Source organism: Sarcophilus harrisii, chromosome 2 (genome assembly GCF_902635505.1).
Source record: "Sarcophilus harrisii chromosome 2, mSarHar1.11, whole genome shotgun sequence".
NCBI classification, from domain to species: Eukaryota; Metazoa; Chordata; class Mammalia; order Dasyuromorphia; family Dasyuridae; genus Sarcophilus; species Sarcophilus harrisii.
Window position 1 is genome coordinate 649,598,923 of NC_045427.1, and position 20,911 is coordinate 649,619,833.

General features: G+C 36.5%; 1 protein-coding gene and 1 long non-coding RNA gene across 3 annotated transcripts in view; one reads left to right on the top strand and one right to left on the bottom strand.

Moving 5' to 3' along the window:
* The window catches only part of PRKG1 (protein kinase cGMP-dependent 1), a 1,288,902-nt gene that overhangs the window by 361,601 nt on the left and 906,390 nt on the right, over nt 1-20,911 (bottom strand). The window lies entirely within an intron of this gene.
* LOC116421073 overlaps nt 11,658-20,911 on the top strand; it is a 28,362-nt gene continuing 19,108 nt past the window's right edge. The window contains exon 1 of the long non-coding RNA XR_004231395.1: nt 11,658-12,029. This is a non-coding gene — a long non-coding RNA (uncharacterized LOC116421073). The remainder of the gene's footprint in view (nt 12,030-20,911) is intronic.

The following is a 20,911-nucleotide window of genomic DNA, read 5'->3' on the forward strand; positions in this document are numbered from 1 at the left end:
CCTTTGGATTTGGCATTTTCAATTTGTTCTCTTAGATACTTCACTAGAACCACCCCTCCACTTTCACTAGGATCACACAATCTCCCTCAGGGCCTAAGTACCCATCACTGAGTCTTCCCAGTTTTCCCTTTCTACTTCCCTAACTTTCTAAAACACGGTAGGGCATGGTGACTGACCTGATGTCTCTTCCCACTTTTAGGCACAAGAAGGTAATAGAACCAAGGACCTTTTGAAGTGGAAAGCAAATTAAAGTTCATCTAGACCACAATTTATAAATGAAGAGTCCATGGCCCAGAGAAGGAAATGCCTTCCCCAACATTTCAGGAAAAACCTTGACTCAATGAATGAATTGCAAGGAGGAAAATGAAATGACCAAACCCACTGCTAAGCACTGAGGAAAATACAAACAGATGAAAGATGCTATATCCTCAGGAACTTATTTTCTAATGGAAAGGGACCACCAAGGAGAGTGGTATTTGGACAGGGACACTTTGATTCAAAAAGTTACAGGGATGGTGAAGCCATGAGGAATTTAGTTATACAATCCAAGAAGGAAGAGATTTGAGGGTCTAGTTTCTGGCTCCAGAATTGTAGCACAGGACGTGAAGAAGAAAAGAATCCTGAGTGTTTGTTGGGCCAGTAGGCAGCTAGTGAAGAGGAGGAAAAAAACAGAAGGTCCTGAGTGAATTGGATTTCAGCTCCACTCTTCAGACTCCCCATTTCCATTTTACCATGTTTATCTCCAGTTACAGGTTCAAAAATCTCCTAGGTGTCATTGAAGAGCTATTAAACCCAACCTACTTAAGATTCTACTTTGCATGTTGCAAAGAAGAAATTACTTTGGAACCTTATCCCATTTAATCTTCCCTTTGTATTAACAAATAATGAAACACAGCATTTGAAGACAGTGATAGGAACATAGGAGTTAGAGTTCAAAAAGACACAAGTAATTTATTTAGTCTAGCCTTTCTTTTATAGTTTAATTAATCTGTGAATCATCCTTCTTGAAAGTGACTCACTCAATGAGGGGTGTGGGATTTGAACACAAGCCTTCTGATTCTGAGCCCTTTTCTTTACACACACACACAAACATAGATCCTGGAGCATAGTGGGTGTTAAAAAAAAATATTGACTGACAAATACATATGCATGACATATGTATATACATATATCTTTATCTATCCATACACACATATATAGATGCATATATGGAAATATATATTTAATTATCATAGCTTTGTTTCTGTTTACCATTTCATACCCATTGGGTCCTATTTCTCAACATTTTCTTTGTGGATCCTTTATAGATGGGAAGTGTCTCTTTCTTGTTAGTTTTCCTCCTGAAATACCTATTTTGAGGCTAATGTTTTATGTTAGTGAATGAAAATTTACTCTGTAAAGGAAAAGATTTCCCAGTGTAGATCGAATGGTAATAATCAAATAAAATGGATTGCTTATGGAATAAGAAAGACTTCAATTCAAATCTGTTTTTTTCCCACTGAACATATGTGATCTTAGAAGCTTCGTATTCATTCTGGGACTCAGTTTCCTCATCTGTAAAATGAGCAGCTGGACTCTATTAATAATCTTTGAAATCCCTTTCAAGTTTAAATCTTTCATTTTAAATGCTGTTTCTGGAATAGATTGACCATGTTGATCAGTGCAAGTTTGAGCCTTTCAATGTTTCCAGGGGACTGTCTATAATTATAATTTATTGTCTTTTCATTAGTGTATCTACACTGGGACTTCTTGGATATTGATAAAATTGTATAGATTCATAGCCTTCCTTTTCCCAACCTTGCACACTCCACACCCAAAAGGCACCAGAGACCCTGAAAGGAATTATCTCAGCAAGGACAAAGCCAGTGCAGCTTTTATGACTCTTCAGTAGGAGAAAGACTTGTCATTTCTAAGTGAAGACTGGATGACTACTTGTTGAAGATATTATAAAAAAGCATTTTTTTCCAGGTAAGGGTTAGAGTAGATGGTCTCTGAGGCCCTTCCTACCTTGTGATCCTCTGACTATCCTTTCAGCAATACCTAAAGCTGTGCTAATAATTAATAGCAACAATTTTAAATGCAAAAGATGCCAACGTTGCAGAAAATAAGAAGGCACACTCAACAGGACTTACATCCAAGTGGAATCTGCCAGTAGGGAGGTTCAAAGGCTTCTGTCTCCTGTGTATTTCTAGGTTATAAGCCCAACTGCTTTTGAGCTCAATCTGTCCATAAAATAGGGGTGGGGATTTCCCTACCAAATAATCAATGCAAACACAGCCATAAAATTATTCATTGGAAAACTAAAGCCTAAGAAAAAGTTCTGTGTGAGAGTTAAAATTAGAAAACAAATTTATCCCTGGACATGGCCTCATTCACTCAGCTGAGTTTTTTCTCACTGCTCATTGATTATCACTGGGGATGAGTCTAGTTTTCTCATTTTTGGCATCCTCAGAGATCCAGATGTGTGTAAGTATAAGAGTCAGAGAAGCAGTAAATTAAGACTGCACTCACCCAAAGCCATGCGTCTAAGTCAAAGGAATTGAGTGTATGTTGAGATTGGTCATTGGAAATAGTGGAGTAAATCAGATAGGAAGCTCCCTCTAACCCCTGCTCATTCATCCTACTTCTTTCTTCTGGATTCAACCTAATTATTCAAATTAACTCTAATTCTTCTTTCAGATGGCAATCATTCTGTTTCATTTGGGACTCTCAAACTTTTCCCAGGGTTGGGAAGGTAATGTCCAAATAGAATCTTTTAGAGAGGAAGCATATCACAGTCTCAGAAAGGCCTCAGCAGACTTTACTTGGTTCTAGAAGAATGATCCCATACAATGGGAAAGCACTAATTATAGCCTCAATACTCATGTCACCCAAGAGCTGACTTACTAAGTCAGCTAGCCAGCTTCCAGCCAGTTGGAAATTGTAAGAAAATGGATAGAAGTGGATTTGTATATCCATGTCTTTCCAAACATAAAGCAAGGTCCTTGAAACAGGGTGTATTTGGTTTGCTTTCTTTCTATTCTAGGTTCGTTAACCTTATACATTTTTGGCTTTTATTTATTTACTACCCTTTAATAGATGAAGAAATATAGGAAAAATGAGCTCTACCTAAAATCATAGAAGGCGAATGCATAAAGACGACGCTAGTCTACCTACTTAGCCCTAAACAAGTAAAAGCCAAAAAAAAAAAAAAAAAAAAAGCCAAAAAAATACATAAGACTAACATTCTGAAAAATTCCCAAGGTTTTATCTGTTCTCACTTCTGAGGGATTCAACTTCTTTTCAACTCAACTGGCATTCCCTAATTCCCAGCATGTCCAAAGTACTGCACTAAGTACCTCCCTAGGGTCACAGTGTCTATGATCCCATGAAGATCACTTGAATTGTTTGCTTCCACATTGCATAAATGATCATTTATAACTCCATGTTTAGATTTAAGAGATTAAGAAGTGGAGGAACCCAGAAGTCCATTTATACAATGCACTTATTTCACAGATAAGATAGATGAGACCCAGAAAAAAAAATAAATTAAAAAAAATATTCAATGCTGCAAAGGGAGTAGGTAAAAGAATCCAGATTCTCATCTAGATTTTCTGATCTAGAATCCTTCCTGCCAACCCACAAATCTTTCTTTGTTGTTATCCCAAAGAATTTCCTGTATTCTGCCAAGCCTATTCATTCTATAAGTTTCAGATTTCCTTTTTGAAGTCTTCCCAATCTGTGCTAGTTCTATTTAGTCTTCATAACCTCTGAATTAAGGCATGAAAAGTCTCTATTAGAAGACTATTCCTTGAAAATAGTAATGGCCTAATTATTGTTTGCATAATTGAATGTTTCGTTTAATTTAGAACTTTGTGCTCTTTTCTGTTGTATTATATGGGTTAGTTCTGCCTTCTTGATAATATGTGAAGTTCCTTTTTCACAAGAGATTGCCTTTTAAAAATCTGAACTGCCCATAGTTCCCCAAAACCCTTCCATTAACAGTTCATGGGTAATAGAAAACCCCTGGACAATTCAAACTAGAAAATGGGTATAGTTTTTGAAAATACTTAATATTCCCCACTTTCTGACTGGACCTTCAAATTATGGCTGTTATTGCAAATAATAGTAGAATCTCAGAGACTGAAGCCCCCTGAAAATCTAAAAAGAATCTAATCTCCATAACATTCCTGGCAAGTGATAATCTACCTTCTAATTAAATACCTTGAGTGATGAGAAAATCACTACCTCATGAAGGATCTCATTTTTACTTTTGTACATTTTACCAATTTCAGCAAAACCAGATGTACATCTTGAATAGACACATAAAATGGACATTGAGTAAGCTCCAGAATTAGAAAGGATAAACAGAGCAGATGGGTAGCCTCTGAGAAATTTCAAAATACTTTTAAAAATGCATCTTCAAAAAACAAAGTCTTTTTTTTTAGGCAAAAAAAGAAAAAAAATCACTACTCTGATGATAATGTGTTGATGTGAGCCCTGAGACATGACAGTGTTTGAAGATTGAGTTTGAGGATCACCCAGAGGGCACCATATGGTGGGTGTAAGCAGAATGAACTGCATTACAACCAAGAAAATGTAATGGAAAAGTCACACAAAAATGTCATAGATATATAGAATTGCATAAGAAAGTTGCCTGGCCTATGTGGCAAGAAAAAAGAACAGTCATGGATAACCATGTGTCCCATTGAGATATATACTTTGGAGAATATTTATATAGTACTTTAAGTTTTATGGAGCACTTTGCAGATATTCTCTACTTTCATGACATCCCTGTAAGAAACCTGCTAATAGTATTGTGATGAAGATGAAGAAATAGAAACTGACTTAGTTTCTAGTAAGAGTCTAAGGCAATATTAGAACTCATGCTTTTCTGATTCAAAGTCAAACACTCTATTCACTGTCACCTAGTTGCCTGTATCTACAGAACCCAAGAAATGCTCCTCATATGTAGGAGAACTTCCCAGAGGACATGATTATAGTCTTAGGAATTATTCAGACTGAGATAGTATGATGGGATATAAGTATGCTATTGTAATGCCAGAGAAACTGAGGCAGGATAGAGATTAAAGAACAATTTAATATTTTATTTGAAAGGGAGAGATTTACTGGGATCAAATGGATCCATGGTTTTGTCCCAGGACTAAATGAGACTATCGTCTCCAAGAATCCAGCAGTGAATGTTGGATACAAAATTCTTTTATAGGGTAACAAGAATGGTGACATAATGGCAGAGGCACCTGGGATGGGGATGACCTAATGGGGAGAGGCACCTAGGATGAGGATGACATCATGGAGGCAGGAACCTAGGATGACATAATGGAGGGAAGTACCAGAGAGGCTCCTGATATTCTAATGATGTCTAAAATATAAGACCTTTATTCTATCAAACATTAAGAGGGAATAGTTATAACCTGAGGCAGAGTAACTGAATAGGACAATTAAGGAAACTGGGTCAGGACATTAAAAGGGAACTGTGGCACCACATTATGGGAGAGAATAGCTGTATTTGTGGGTTCAAAAGCTGGAATATTGGCTTTGCCTAAGCTCCTCAGAAACAAATAAACAAAAATATAGTGAGGACCTTTAAAAAAAGTCATTTTGGGAGTTCCCTACCATTAGGTGTATTTGTCTTCCAAATGACTTTTCATTTAAACATGTGGCTTTTCTTGCTTCCAGAGCTGCTTATATTTAATTGACATTTAAGCTATGGTTATGGTTCTACAGAGAGTCAGATATTTCTCTGATCATTCAAGTCAATGGCTTAAGATAAAAGTGCAATTTTTCACTGTCCAGTTTTTTTCTCCCATTAAACTTGTAAAAATTATAATTAATTGTATTTCAAGCTGGGACCAAAAATCCATTAAACCTATAGATTTGGAAGTTTTTTAAATGAATCCATCTCTTAGACAAAAATCAACATGTGAGCTTTCCCCATGGAGGTAATTCATTAGTCAACAATTGTTTTAAGTAGACTATTACTGCTAGGAGATAAACAAAATGCAAATCTGCACTTGAATTAGCAAAGGGCTTAAAGGAACATTTCTAGGACTTTGACTCATATAATAAAGGAAAGACTTAAATCAAGGAAAGGCAGCACATTGCAGTAGAGCTCTAGTTTGGGATAACAATAATAATCATAATAATAGTTTATATTTATATTACACTTTAATATTTGCAAAACACTTTAAATTTATTGAGTGATTTGATTCTCACAACAGCTCTTTTAGGTAAGTGCTATATTCATTTTACAGAGAAGGAAACTGAGGCACAGAGAGATTTAAGGGACCACCCATAATCACCCTGCCAGTGAGTGTATTATGTAAGGTTTGCACTCAGATTTTTCAGACACCAGATCCAGCACATTGTGCCATGGAAGTGTCAAGTCCAAGAACATACATTAAACTTCCAGCTCTTCCACTTGTTACTTGTGAGACATTGGACAAGTTGGTTGACTTCTCTGGGCTCTGGTTTTCTTGTAAAATGACGGGCTAGGATTTATGTTTCTAATGTTGTACCAGCTCTAATCTATTACCCCAAGGCTTGGCCACTGAAAATTTTACTCTTTCATGGGTGAAAGGATTGGATAGGGTTTAAGAATTGGCTTGGACCTTTAAGATCATCTGCACTAACTCCCTTCATTTGTTCATGAGAACATTGGGACACCAAGTGTCACAGAATTCTCAGGCATTAAAACAATTCTTCAACTTTGGCCTACTGACTTTCCATTGCACCCCAGATCATCAATAGCTTGAATTTAGAGAACAATATATAGGAAACAAATAGGAAATTAAACAAATATTTACACAGAGAGCCAGAGGAAGAAGAACAGAAAAAAATGGATATCTGTTCCAAGCACCAGAATAAAAAATGGGACTGGGTTTGGAATCACATAAAGTTCTCAGTTCAAATATTACTTCTGATACTCATTAGCAAGATAAGCATGTACAACACCCTGTGCCTCTCTTTCCTCTCCTATTAAATTAGAACATTAATCCTTGGTGAACTTATAAGGCAGTGGCTCTCAAACTTTTGTTTTCAGTATCTTTAGCCTATTAAAAATGATTGAGGATCTCTCCAAAAAGTTTTTTGTTTATCTGGATTATATTTATAGACATTTATCATATTGGAAATAAAAACTATTTTTGAATTTGTAGACCCTCTAAAAGGGTTTCAGAGATCCCCAGGATTCTCTAGACCATACTTTGAGAACCACTGTTATAAGATTTTGTTTTCTATTATAGCTATAGCATTATACATAAAGTACTTTGCAAACCTTAAGACACTTTGTCAATTTTTATTATTATCCTTTTTTTCCTACCCTGAATAAGATAGGAAGGAATTATTGGGATACAATTCCAATCAGGTTGTAAGTTAACTGCTCATTTGACCTTATGCCTTAACAAGTCAAATACCTGTGCGGGATGGGTGCTAGACCCCTTTCCCAAATTAAATAATCAGAGACATCTTCAGGTACTAAGAGAAAGCATTTATTTAATCCCTGCAGGGAGAGGCCCAGACACACACCTGGGAGACATCCCAACTCCTGCCATATGCCCCTGGAACTTGGTCAGCTTTCACTTCGTCCAAGATTTAAAAAGCAAAAGACCCGAGTCTTTTCATTGGATAGACTAAAAGGATGTAACCATCCTTGATCAATGGTCATCAATGTTGTCTGCTTCCTGTGGGTCTGATCACTTCCTATAACTTCATTAACTTCCTGCATCCCAGGGTTCAAGACCTGGAAATAGGAATCATGTGACTTAGTCTCAATACTGAGAAATACTTCATCCAATTAGTCCCATTCATACCTAATACCAGCATCCTGTAACATAAAAAAATCACAGCTACTTATTAGTGTTAAAGAGAAAAGAATGTCCTTTATTTCACTGAAAGAACTGGTACAAAATAGTCAAAACTGCTTCACACAAAATGGCATTTACACATTTATCCATGAGCTATAAATCTCCGGCCTTCAGCTCCTTATCAGCAGTTCTCACTATGCAGAAATAGACATTTCTATAGCTTTTTCAGGCTTCCAAAATACTTTCCTCATGGCTATTAATTTTCTAACTTTATAGACAAGGAAACTGAGATTCAAGGGACCGACCTAATCTGCCCAAAATCATATGACTGGTAATGGGAAGGGAAAGATTTGAGTCAAGGCAAACCACTCTTTCAATACAATTCAATCATAGGATGTCCATCATTCAGGAATGGCTTAACAAGTTATGGCATAATAGTATAATATAATAATATTGTGCTTGTTAAACAATGACAAGGGGCAGCAGTAACTAGAACACCAGCCCTGAATTCAGGAGGACTTGCCTTCAAATCTGATCTCAGACACTTCACACTTCCTAGCTGTGTGACTCTGGGCAAGTCACTTAACCCCAATTGTCTCAGCTAAATAAATAAATAAATAAAATTTTAAAAATGACAAGTGAGATGCTTTCAGAAAAAACTGGAAAGACATATAAATTGATGCGAAGTGAAGTGAGCAGAATCAGTAGAACAATGTATACAGTGCGAATTTATTACAAAATGATCAACCATGAATGACTTAGATATTCTCAGCAATACAATGAACTAAGAAAATTTCAAAGGATTTCCATGCAAAATGCTATCCATCTGCACAGTCTGAATGCAAATTAAAGCATAGTTTTGTTTTCTTTATTTATTTTTATTTTTTTGGGGAGAGGTCTCTGTTTTCTTTTACAATATGCCTAATATAGAAATATGTTTTGCATGGCTGCACATGCAGAGCTAAGTCTAATCTATATCAAATTACTTGTCTGCTCAATGAAAGGGGGAAGGAAAGGAGGGAGGGAGAGAATTTGGAATTCAAAATTTTTAAAACTCAATGTTAAAAATTGTTTTTTTACATATAACTGGAATTTCTTTTAAAGAAAGTCTCTACTTTGAAGGAACTTATATCCTTCTGTCAGGTGTTATCTAATAGTGATATTGAGGTGCCATTGAACCCATGGGTGCTAATGAGGTCATTAAGGGTTAGAGTATTAAAAAAAAAAGGATCCAATTGAACATAGAGCCTTGGAGAAATTAACACACATATTTGTAAGGAACAGTGATGCAATAGCAAAGGAGCTTGAGAAGGAGAAACCAGGTGGGTAAAAGATATAGAAAATCACAATGTTACAATAATTGAGAAAGGGGAATGGCAAATAAAGTTAATGCTGAAGAGAAGTAAAAAAAGAATGAGTATTTTCTTGAAATTTGACTATGAAGGAATCAGAAGATTCTGAATCTATGATCCAGGAATGCCACAGAGGGCTTCTAGTATAATCCCCTCATTTTATCAATGAAAAAACTGAGACCAAAGGAGATTGGGTGAGCTGTTTTAGTTAATCCAAATAATGAGAATTCAGAGGCAGGATTACTTCAGGTCCTCTTATTTAAGAGTTAATCCTTTTGCTGGATTAGAACAAAATGAAGATTTTATTTATTCATTCATTTATTTTTAGGGTGGGGTATTATAAATTGATAGAATCACAAATTTAAGATTGTTACAGACTTCAGAGGGCCTGTTCTCCACATTTGAGCATTTAAGTTTATTATCTCTTTCTCTTGGATTTGTGTATAATAACCCAAATTCAGATAAATATGACATCATGGCCTTATTCAGTAAGTGATGAGGCTGTTTAATAGCACATGACCAAGGAGAAACACCTAGGACATTCCACTATAGACCCCTCTCAAAATTGACATGGATCAATTCATAAATATAGTCATTCATCATGCTGAATATGAGGTTTTTGGGGGAGATTCAGGTGGAGATGGCTTGTAGTTTGTGCGAGAAGCAGGAATGGAGCTCTGGAGAAAGTCATATTCCTGGAACTCATGACTAAAGCAGGAGGAGTGGATGAGGGTTCTATCAATAATAACACATTTTATATGATGTAGATAAAAGGTGACAGAGAAAAAATGGCACATTGAAAAGTAAAATGGATTGGGAAGGGGCAGAGCTCCCTCTAAACCCTATCCTGAACACTTATTCCGTGTGTGACTTGAAACAAATTACTTCCTCTCTGTTTCTTTATCTTTAAAAGAACATGATTAGATAACATCTAAGATTCCTTCTATCCTAGTTCCATGATGCTATGATTCCATACTCTACTATCTCTTACTAATTGGTTTATAGTTTGGAAATCTGAGGGAAAGAAATTATTTTTAAAATGTGCCCATTAAAGAAAGGAAGGAAGGTAGATAAACACGAAGATGGACAACATGTGGCTGTATGAGAGCTTTATGGAAAACAAATATTGGAGAGAAGCAATGGTTTTTGAAAGCTGTCCACACTGATCCAACCAGAACATTAGACTTTATTGCTGTCATATTCAATGACTATAATAGGGTTAATTGTTTTGTTTGCATCATGCTGAGGTGGGGCTACATGACTGTTATTTGCTTAATGATTGTCACTGATGGTTTCTAACAAGACCGACTGAATTTGCAGCTCTGTAAATAGAGCCTTTTAAATTAATACGCTTGAGTTAAGAGTATGCATTCAAGGATTATCTGTGTTTCTTCTGTCATCAAGATATTTTCTGCTATGAGTACTTATCCTAATATATTTTTTTTCCTAAAGGAAACATGCAAAAGATACTTGAAACAGAGCATATATTATCCTAAACCTAGACTCCATGAATGAATAGGAGAAGGAACTAGGATTCTTCATTTAAAAACTCCTGGTTTGTAAAATCCATCTCCTAATGCAGATCACAGTGTCAATCTTTGAGCATTTTCTGAGACAAATGGAGATTAATTGACTTGCCTAGGTTCACTAATAAGTGTCAGAGGCAGTATATAAACTTAGATTTTTTTTAAAACTCTGTACTACATAATGTGTTTCTGACATAAATTACTATGTTTTTAATATGTTTACATGTGATATATTGTAAGATTGTAAAGCTATGCAAAAACTAATTTAATGCTGTATGATTTGACTATTAACATTAATATTCTTTCTCTATTTAGAATCCCCATTTTTTAGTTTAACTCACAACACGAGTTGCTATTAGCCTATGCATGAGCTACTGTCATTTTTATTAGAAAACTTAAATTTTGTTCTTTCTATCCAGATGAAAATTTGTTTCCATTTTAACCTCTTCAGAAGAAACATTAGTCATCTATGTCTGGTGATGGATGTATATTCCACTTGCTATAATTAAGTAGCATCAAGTAAATGATAAGCATTTCTGAGCAGGTTTCAACTTTAAATATCTATAGACACCATCTCTATCTTGCCAGGATGTAGTGATAGAGTTAAGTAGGACCATGATCTCTGGGAGGGGAGAGGAAAGGAGGTAGGGGGAGGTAGAGGGAAAGGAGGAAGTAGAGGGGGAGGGGAAGAGGGAGAGAGAGAGAGAAGGAAAGAGACAGAGACACAAAGAGACAGACACACAGACTGACAAGAGAGATAGAGACAGAGAAAGAGAGTAATAGAAACGGAGACAGACAGTATGACAAAAACAAAGGGAGATACAGAGACAGAGAAAGACATGTAGAGAGAGACAGAGAAAGTAACAGAGACAAAGAGAGAGGAACAGGGACAGAAAAACACACAAAGAGAGAGAAAGAGAGATTCAGAGATAGAGATATATAAAAACAGAAAAAGAGACAGAAAGGAATGAAAAACACATACAGAAAAAGAGAGAAACACAGAAACAGGCAGAAATATAAACAGAGTGAAAGAGAGGAGTTCCTTCCACTAGTACATGCATGCTTATTTTGAAACATACAATTTGGAAGAGCTCCATGGGCACTGAGAGGTTAAATGACTACCCCAAGGATCATACAGCCAGTATGTGTCTGAAGCAAGACTTGAATCCATCCCTTTCTGATTCTAGGCCAACCCTCTATCCATTATGTCACACTACACAAGCTTGAAGCACTATAGCAACATGAACTATCATTATGAGGTACTCATCCTCTCATCATGTTATTTCACATCTTCCTCTAAACCATCTCTTCAAGCTCGTCACCTAACAAGTTCGAAAGTTAGAAAGGTACACATCTATGGCCATGGCTATTGTGGAAATCTGGTTTTTCAGACAGAGCAGCTACTTATAAAAGTTTTTTTTTTTATTTTTAACTTGCTCATTATGGGGGTGGGAGGTGGATGAAGTAAAGTAAAATCTACTTTAAAAATTGTTAATTGAAAAAAATAAAAGAAAGGACAGTGAGGGAAAGGATCAGATTTTTCTTGACTTTCTTTTCTTTCTTTTTTTTTTTTTTTTTTTTTTTTTTTTTTTTTTTTTTTTTTTTTTTTTTTTTTTTTTTTTTTTGGTCCATTTGACTCTCTCACTCAGTTTTCTCCTAACAAAATAAGCCTTAAGATTTTGGTTTGAAATGAGAAGCCTTCTTCTGTTCACTGGCAGAGTATACATACATTTTGCTATTGAACTTTCAGAGCTCCCATCTAACTCACCATCTCTTTCAGAATTTTTACTCCATTGATTATGTGATTGACTGAGCTGACTAGGTTGTTTTTAGGTGGGACCCAAAGTTTTAACTTTTTCTGTATGTGCTCTATATGGGCCTTTAATAGAAACACATCTAGATAAGGGTAGATACACATGGCACAGTTTGGTTTTAGTTAAGATTTTTCTCAACTAACTAAGCACCAAAGATTAGTAAAGCACTTATATACAAGCACCAGCTTGTTGGAGATACTGAAAAAAGCAAACACAATTACTGCCCTCAAGTGACTTACATAAAAATAGGGGAGACAACAAGTAAATGACTCTGGCTTTGGGAGATGCTGAATCTTCTACCTCAGTGGAAATCCTGAGCTCCATTGGATGAGGAACAATTGTATGGAAGACTTGGAAAGCTTGAATATTTTATTGAATATGAAGGATGCATTCATTATTCATGAGATACAACTTAAAATTCGTTCCAAGGTGTTCCTTGGTTAATACACCTCTGGAGTATTTTGTTCTTTCTGGTTGACATGTTATAGGACCAACATAAACTGTGAAGTACCCATGATGGGAAATTAACATGAAGAAGGAAGTAAAAATGAGGATGATCTATTAAAGAAACTGGAAACACTTAGCATGGAGAAGGAATACCTATGCTGCGCACCATGGCTGATGGGATGTCATGGCTTATTCAATTTAGTTCTGAAAGGCAAAACAAGCAGGAATAAGTCAAAATTTTGGGAATATGGATAATTGAATGGGCATTTTTAAGTGATTACTAGCCAAAGCAGACTTTTAAAGAATTTCTCATGTTTAATGCTAAAAATCAATGAAACAAGACAATAGCACAAGAGATGGGAAGATTTTCTGAGATGCTAATAAAGATACACCCAGAAAAGTGTCTGCAAAGCTGTAAGGAGGGACTATTTGATGAATTTAATCTTGGAAATGATGCCGTTGGCCATCAAAGAAAGAGGAGCTACTCCTTCAGGTGCAGACTGCCCAAAGCTTTATTGCTGGCTTACTTTGTGCCAATACTATAAAGACCACATTGTTGGACAGCTAAGAGAATGAATGGTATTTGTTGGGGGGAAAAAGCTTGGATTGGGACAGCAGCAGGCTGTAGGAAACTGCCACTAAGTCTTCGGGAAGATTGTTGGAGGCTGGCATCCCCCAGTTTTCAGGGAAGATCGTGGAGGCTGGATCAGATGTTGCCATCTTAGCTCCTGTTCCGTTGGTCTGGAAAACATTTGTAGAAGAAAATACAGAAGAACCACGAGCAGCAGCAAGAGAACTTGATTTGTGGCAGGTAGAGTTCCAAAGGGATAAAGCACATCTGAAGTTGTAGGCTAGGTTGGTGTCCCAGAAGTTTCCAAAAGATGGCTGCTTATGTCACTGGTGCAAGTATATATTACTAGAGGTTGCTGCTGAGTACTAATTTTGCTAGGACCAAAGAAAGGAAACTAGAGAAAGATGTAAATATGAAGAGAGAAAAAGAGAGAGAGAGAGAGAGAGAGAGAGAGAGAGAGAGAGAAGGAGGAGGGGAGAGGGAAGGAGGGAAAGAGGGAGTGGGGGAGGTTGGGGAGGTCTCTCTCAGAAACAGAGAGAGACAGAGACATAGAGAGGGAGAGAGACACAGAGAGGGAGAGAGAGAACTAGAATAACAGAGATAAGAAGAGACAAAAGATAGAGACAGAGTGCAAGAGAAGAGTTCCTTCTGTCAATACCTTCTACTTGTTCTGCTATATAATATGAAGCAGCAGCAAAGAGATCCGTCATTTCGGTGCTGAAGACACTTCCAAGAAGGTCATCACCTTGCCCAGGACTTCAGATTGTGTCTAAATGAGCACTAATGCACAGCAGGATGCTACACTATACCCATACCTAACAAACTTCCTTTCCTAACTGTTTGCTGGTGCTGCTCCAGCCATTAGTTTAAACCTTTTCAGCAAAGACCTCCCTTCACTCTTTCCGAGAGATCCCTGTGCTGTGCTTGATGAGATTTGGCTTACTTTGCCAGGAACCCTGGTGTGTCCTCGTCACCTTCCAGACATCACAGACTATGTCCTGCCTTTCTCTAGGCTTGCATGCTGTCTTTTCTCATTAGAATGTAAGTTTTCTTGAGGGTTTCTGGCTTTCTTGTATTTGTATTGCATCATTTAACAGTGCTGGGACACAACAAGCACTTAATAATTCATTCATTCAAGAAGTTTATATGGTCTTAGTGATGGTTCAGAGTTCAGGGTTTACCCAAAGCTACATATCTAGCTAAGGAATATAGAGCAGTCAAACTTCAAAGACATCTTGGCTTCTTCCTTATCTCTCTTTTACAATTTACAACCTTGTAGGCTGTTAGCCTGCAGACTGAAACCCCAAATTGTCAGCACAAAAAACTCTCCCCAAACACTCGCTAATTTCTAGACTCTCTTAGAGACCAGTCTTTCAGCTATGGCACAAATAAATTCTTTTATGACTGACTATGAGATAATCTCTTTGTATTCTTTCAAACTATGAATGAAACACGACTCACATTCTTTCCCTAGGAGGCAGGATGGTTCAGAAGGAAGAGAACTGGCTCTCAAGTTGATTGAAATTACATCTCTGATATTTTTGTATCAGTGAAGTTAAATGACAGCCACTTAACTTTCTTGGGCCTCAGTTTCCTCACCCATAAAATAAGAGGGTTGAACTAGATAGCCTTTGAGATCCCTTTCATCTCTAAATCTGTGGTGACCTATTTTGAGGAATAAAGAACACTGATCACAAGATGGTAACCAAAGAGATTCTTGGGCCTTGGGTTGAGCTAGAGTCCATTAGGATTTTTTCTAATTATCATATTCTGGGAACTGTGATTCTATGACTCTGAGACAGCACACATGAGTCTAGCATAGAGCAAAGCACAGGGGTCCAAGTGTCAGAAGTGGGGAGAGATTATGTCCTAGCCAAGGCAAAGGGGAAATAGATACGGAAATGCTGCAGAAGAAAGAGAGCCAGGGAATGATAAAGTAGCTCTTAAAGAGTGGAAATTGAATGTCCCTCAAGGAGTTAAGAAGAGCAATTTCAAGGTGTTCAAAGTTCTTTACTTAAATCATCTCATTTGAAACTCAACAATTCTGTGCGGTAAACATGATAGTTATCCTTATTAGGGAAATCAGCAGCTCAGGTAAACAAGCATCTCTGAGACTTCCACTATATACCAAGCACTGAGAAAAATACAAGGAATACAGTGAAAGGCAAAGAACGGTCTCTTCTTTCAAGGCGTTTAGAATTTAATGGGGGAAACAACATGCAAAGGAATGGATGAAAGATTTCTGAAATGCTTATTATACATAAAATATCATTTTAAGGGCTAGAAATATAAAAAGAAAAATAATGTTTTTTTTTTCCTCTCAAGAAATTCATATTCTAAAAGTGTGGGAGGGAGACAACATATATACACATGTGTGTATAGATATATGTCTGTAATATAAATGTGCATATATACACATTTATATTTATATATGTATACATGCACACACATATATACATACATGATTTCAGCTATAAGTGAGATAGAAACATTTCATGGTCCTTAAACATCAGGAGAAATATAATAATGATAATGATAACAATAATAATAATAATATTTACATAGTACCTACTATGTGCTAGGCATTTAATTATTTTATCATTCAATCCATAAAACAACCCTGAGAGGTAGGTACTATTAATATTCCCATTTTATAGATGAGAAACTGAAGCAAAAACATATTAAATGATTTACTCACTAGAAGAACCTGAAGTCAAATTTGAACTCAGCTCTCTCAACTCCAGGTCCAGCTGGATGTGCTTGAGCTGAATTTGTACTTAGGTCTCTCAATTCTAGGTCCAACACCCTATGTGCTGTGCCACCTAGTAGCCTCTCAGGGAATGTGGTAATGCTCCTTTTTTGATGTGATTTCTATTGATAAATAGCAATTTCTAACAGAGCCATTTAACAATGACAAGGACTTTGCCCTTCTAAGTTTTTGGTAGCTGTGCTGGGCAGCTGCTCCAAAAAAGTCCACACAAACAACATATAAAGAGGAGAAATTGGAAATAACTACAGACTCCTGCCTTCCTGCACTCTTTTCACTACACCTTTTCAGTTTAATGCTAAAGGGAAAGATGCTCCCTGAGGGCCTGAACTATTTAATCCAATGGGATACCTGAGATTTCATGAGTTCCCCCTGTCACAGATTTCCAAAATAAGGCTGCAGGCCTGTGAGTCAGCTGCCTTGCAGTGTTTTCTGGGTGTGGTGTGGATGTCCCTATTTTAATAACTAAAGAATATTCAAATCAGTTTGAAACTAAAGGGTTTTTTCCTACAATTTTATAGACCTACAAAATCTACCTACAGACCCCAAAGGGATCTATGAACCACAAATTAAGAACCCCTGTTCTAATAAAATATGCGCTTCCTAGGGAAGGAACTATTTCCTTTTTATATTTGTGTTCCCGATGTATGGCACAGTGTTTTCAAAGACTTCATGAATTTGAATGGAGGAAAATAACATTTAAAAATAATTTCACTAATATTGAACTAAAATTTAGCATCTCCCTTCAATTATTTAAAAACCATATTAAAGTGGTCCATAACCTCAAATTAAAAAAAAACAAACCTCTGATATAGAGCTTAATATTTATAAAACACAAATACAGTATCTTATTAGTATCTTATTTGATAGATAGGCTACAGTTATAACAGACTTGGGAAACTGAATCTAAGACATGGTATAAGTAACTTGGCCATGCTCACACAGTAAGGGTGATTCCAATCCAGATCTTTTCTGTTTCAATCTCCAACAATCTTTCTAACAAACCAAACCACCTTCCATGTTTACCAATTACCTCCTCAGATTAAAAATTTCAAGTTCAACACTTTCATTTTTACAGCTAAAAATAGTGAGGAAGAGGGACGATAAGTGACTCACTTAAAATGGCAGAAATAGGATCATAGGATCACTGATTTGGGGCTGGAAAGGACTTCAGAGGCCATGCAGTTTACTCTCCCTCCCCCCCATCATCATTTAAGGGGATAGAATTGGGTTAAAAGTCAAAGGAAATAAGAGATAGGAATGAGTCCCAACAACCACAGATTGTTCTACACACAAATTTAAACTCTCTGGTCAAGTTACCAGTATTATTCTGTACTCTTCTTTCTTAAGAGGCATTTGAAAACAAAAAAGGGAAAAGAAAAGAAAGCCACATATTGATTTGCTGTTGCTCCAAGAAGCTCTCTAAAACAGTCTATTCCTTTTTCTAAGTTTAATTTCATCCACCATGGATGTTCTCCCATTTCCCAGTCCTATCAAATTCTCCTGGAGAATTTAATTAGAATATGGCCATTAGTTATATTAGTTTCTGCCTCTCAAAAGCCTGTGAACAAGTGAATTCAGGAGAACAATTCGATCAATTATTTTAGAAATAGTAAAGAAAAATTCAGTTTCTTTCCCTTCATCTCCCCCTCTCCACTTGCTGGATGAACATTTAAAATTCAGATATGGAATAAGGGGCCAATAAAATAGAAAGAAACTTACAAAACCCCAAGAAAACCTGGCAACAAAAACTGTGTTCTATGATGCTGATAACCAGCTGTGGGGAAAGTGTCTGCGGCAGTTGGAACGGCCTATTTATTGATCCTTTTCAAGAGGTTTTTATAAGGCCCCAGTCACCCATTTGGCAGTAACTGGATATGATGTCTGCCTGTCTGCAGTCTACAGATAGAAAATGGGCAAGTCCCACAAAATTCAGAAGTCATTCAGAGTTTCAATGTGTCATTGTTTTCTTGAAAAATCTGCATAGTGTTTTCCCTAGAAATTATGAAGTTGCCCCTGAGGCCCAAAGCTTAGTCAGCTAGAGAGAAGTGATGTGAAGTGGCCTTAGTTCAGGTGCAGGGACAAAGGATGGATGACATTGAGGGTGGCCGCGGCAGGGCTGCTCCCAGTCTTTATGCATGACCAGATTTTCTGTTGCATTAGAACTAGCTATTTTATTGGTTTACTTATTCTGCAGGTGTGTGGCATAAAGGAGGACATGTATACGCTTAGAAGATAGAAACTGTTGTTTTTTTCTTATGCTCCTATAGTGCTTTACAATTTCTCTTGCTTCTTGATGTTAATCAGTCATCAAGTATTTATTGAATATATACTGGACAGAAAAGCTCTGGACTGAAGACTTCCAATAAATTATTCTAGTGAGGTAGTGAGCTACACTGAAGGTCAAGGTGATGGGATGCAGCTTCTAGGAGAAATACAGCAGTAATCCTGAGGAACCCAGATGTTAGGAGTGCAATCTGTCAATGAACCTAAAGTCTCCTAGCTTTAGAAATATTATAATATAGTCCTAGAAACTTTGATGATTACCAGAAAGCAATCTATAGGTCAGTGATAGGGTTTCTGAGACAAATGGTGAGATGCATACCAGACCACTCCTCAGTTCTACTCTGGCCCCTAAAATTAGCATGTCAGTGACATGAAGAACCAGATGTCTCTGTCTTTTCCCATAAATTTATTTTCTTGATCCTGTTTCTTTTTTAAATCATTTGTGAACTTAGTCCACTTCAATCAGCCTTACAATCCCAATAAACTTTGCCCCTTGAGTTGGAGATGGGTTCAAGCCTGCAGTTCTTTTGAGATACCTCCTGACACTGGTCTGTGACTCCGACCTTGTGAGGTCTTCTGTTGAACTGCAAGAAGGGGGCTGGGATTTGAATTTAGGCATGTAACTAACTTTGGACCTGAGGCAAGTTACTGAATTGTTCTTCCTAGTTTCTCACTGATGAAATTAATTTCTAGTCCTAAAAATGATATAACTGCTAGCATTTACATAATGCTTTATGATTTACAAAGCACTTCACACATATTAATTCATTTTATCCTCCCCATTTTGTGAAAGAGGGTCTCCCATTTTGCAGAAAAGGAAATTGAGGCAGAGAGAATTTAAATAACTTACTCAGGATCACATAGGTTGTCTCTGAGGCCAGAGCCCAATTTTTCCATCTAGGCTCTGTGCCACTAAATATGATTACCAAATATGCTACTTACTGAATATGATTATAAAAATCCTTATTTACTATAAAATTTTATGATTCTGGGATACAATACTCTTTCCTGACTATACAACTATAGTGTTTTAATATGCGCACCTTATTTTAGGCAGAGCATTGATAAGACTGATACTGCCTTCAGCAGGGGAAGGAAGGCAGACTGATAAAAAAACCAGGGGTTCTCACCATCTGAAGCAGCCCTAGTAAAAGAAAATAGGGATATTTAGTCTCGAAAAGACTAGACTTGGGAGTGGGGAGAATACTGACTTAAAACTGGAAAGAATAACAAAGGTCATCAATCTAAACTTCTCATTTTTAGAGGAGGAAAATGAGATATAGTATGAGATAAAATACCTTAGTCAAAGGCAAGTGCGTTATGGGTAATATGTGAAGGATATGAAATTCAAACTCAGGTCATCTGATCTTAAATTAGGGAGTCAGCCTTTTTTTCTTTTTGACTCATCGATTCTTTTAAATGCTTGGTGAAACCTATAGACTTCTTTGAAAATGCTTCTAAACTCATAAAATTACAAAGGGAAATAATTATTAAAATGATTGTAATATTAATTTATAATATTCATAATACTAAAAGAATTCATGGACTCTAAATTAAGAACCTCTCTATGTCAATCTACTGTATGATTATTCAATTATTTAAAAGGTTATCATCTGGAAACAAGGTTAATCTTGTTCCCTTAAGGCCCTTGTGGGTGGAGTTATGGGCAATGGGTGGGAGCTACAAAGGTTCATATTTAGGCTTGGCAGGAAAAAAAATTCAAATGAAGAAGCTAAAAGAATAAGTTCCCAACCACCACCAGCTTCTCCATGGTACAGTGGGATGCATTGGGAGGTGATGGATTCTTCATTGTTAGAAGTCTTCAAGCAAAGGTTAGACAGTGACTTGTGGGATATATTGTAGAAAAAGTTATGTTTTATCCCTAATTCCAGGGTCTAGATGTTCTCTACAATCTCTTACAACTCTAAGTTCTTGTGATCATAGTGTGTTGCATTTACCCCTGCCATCAGGAATTTTAAAACATAGTAGGAGAGTTTATAAGAACATATTACCATGATTTCACTTTTATTTTGCTAACCAGATGGAAAATACAAACTTCTGCTTCCATTTGTGCAATAGCCCAACTCTGAAGGTCTTCAAGAACTTTCTGATATATTGAAGAGGAGTAGCAAGTTGAACATAAAATATTTGCATTTTCATGTGAATAATCTTTTTAAAAATTCATTATGGAATGTTTACTTCATTTCATAAATTAAAAATATATATATATTTTTAAAAAGCTCTGCTAAGGAGCTTCACCACATTCTTTCCTCATTCCTACTAATCTCAGATTTAACTTCTTATCATTTCATAATTCTAACATCTAGCAGAATATAAATGACT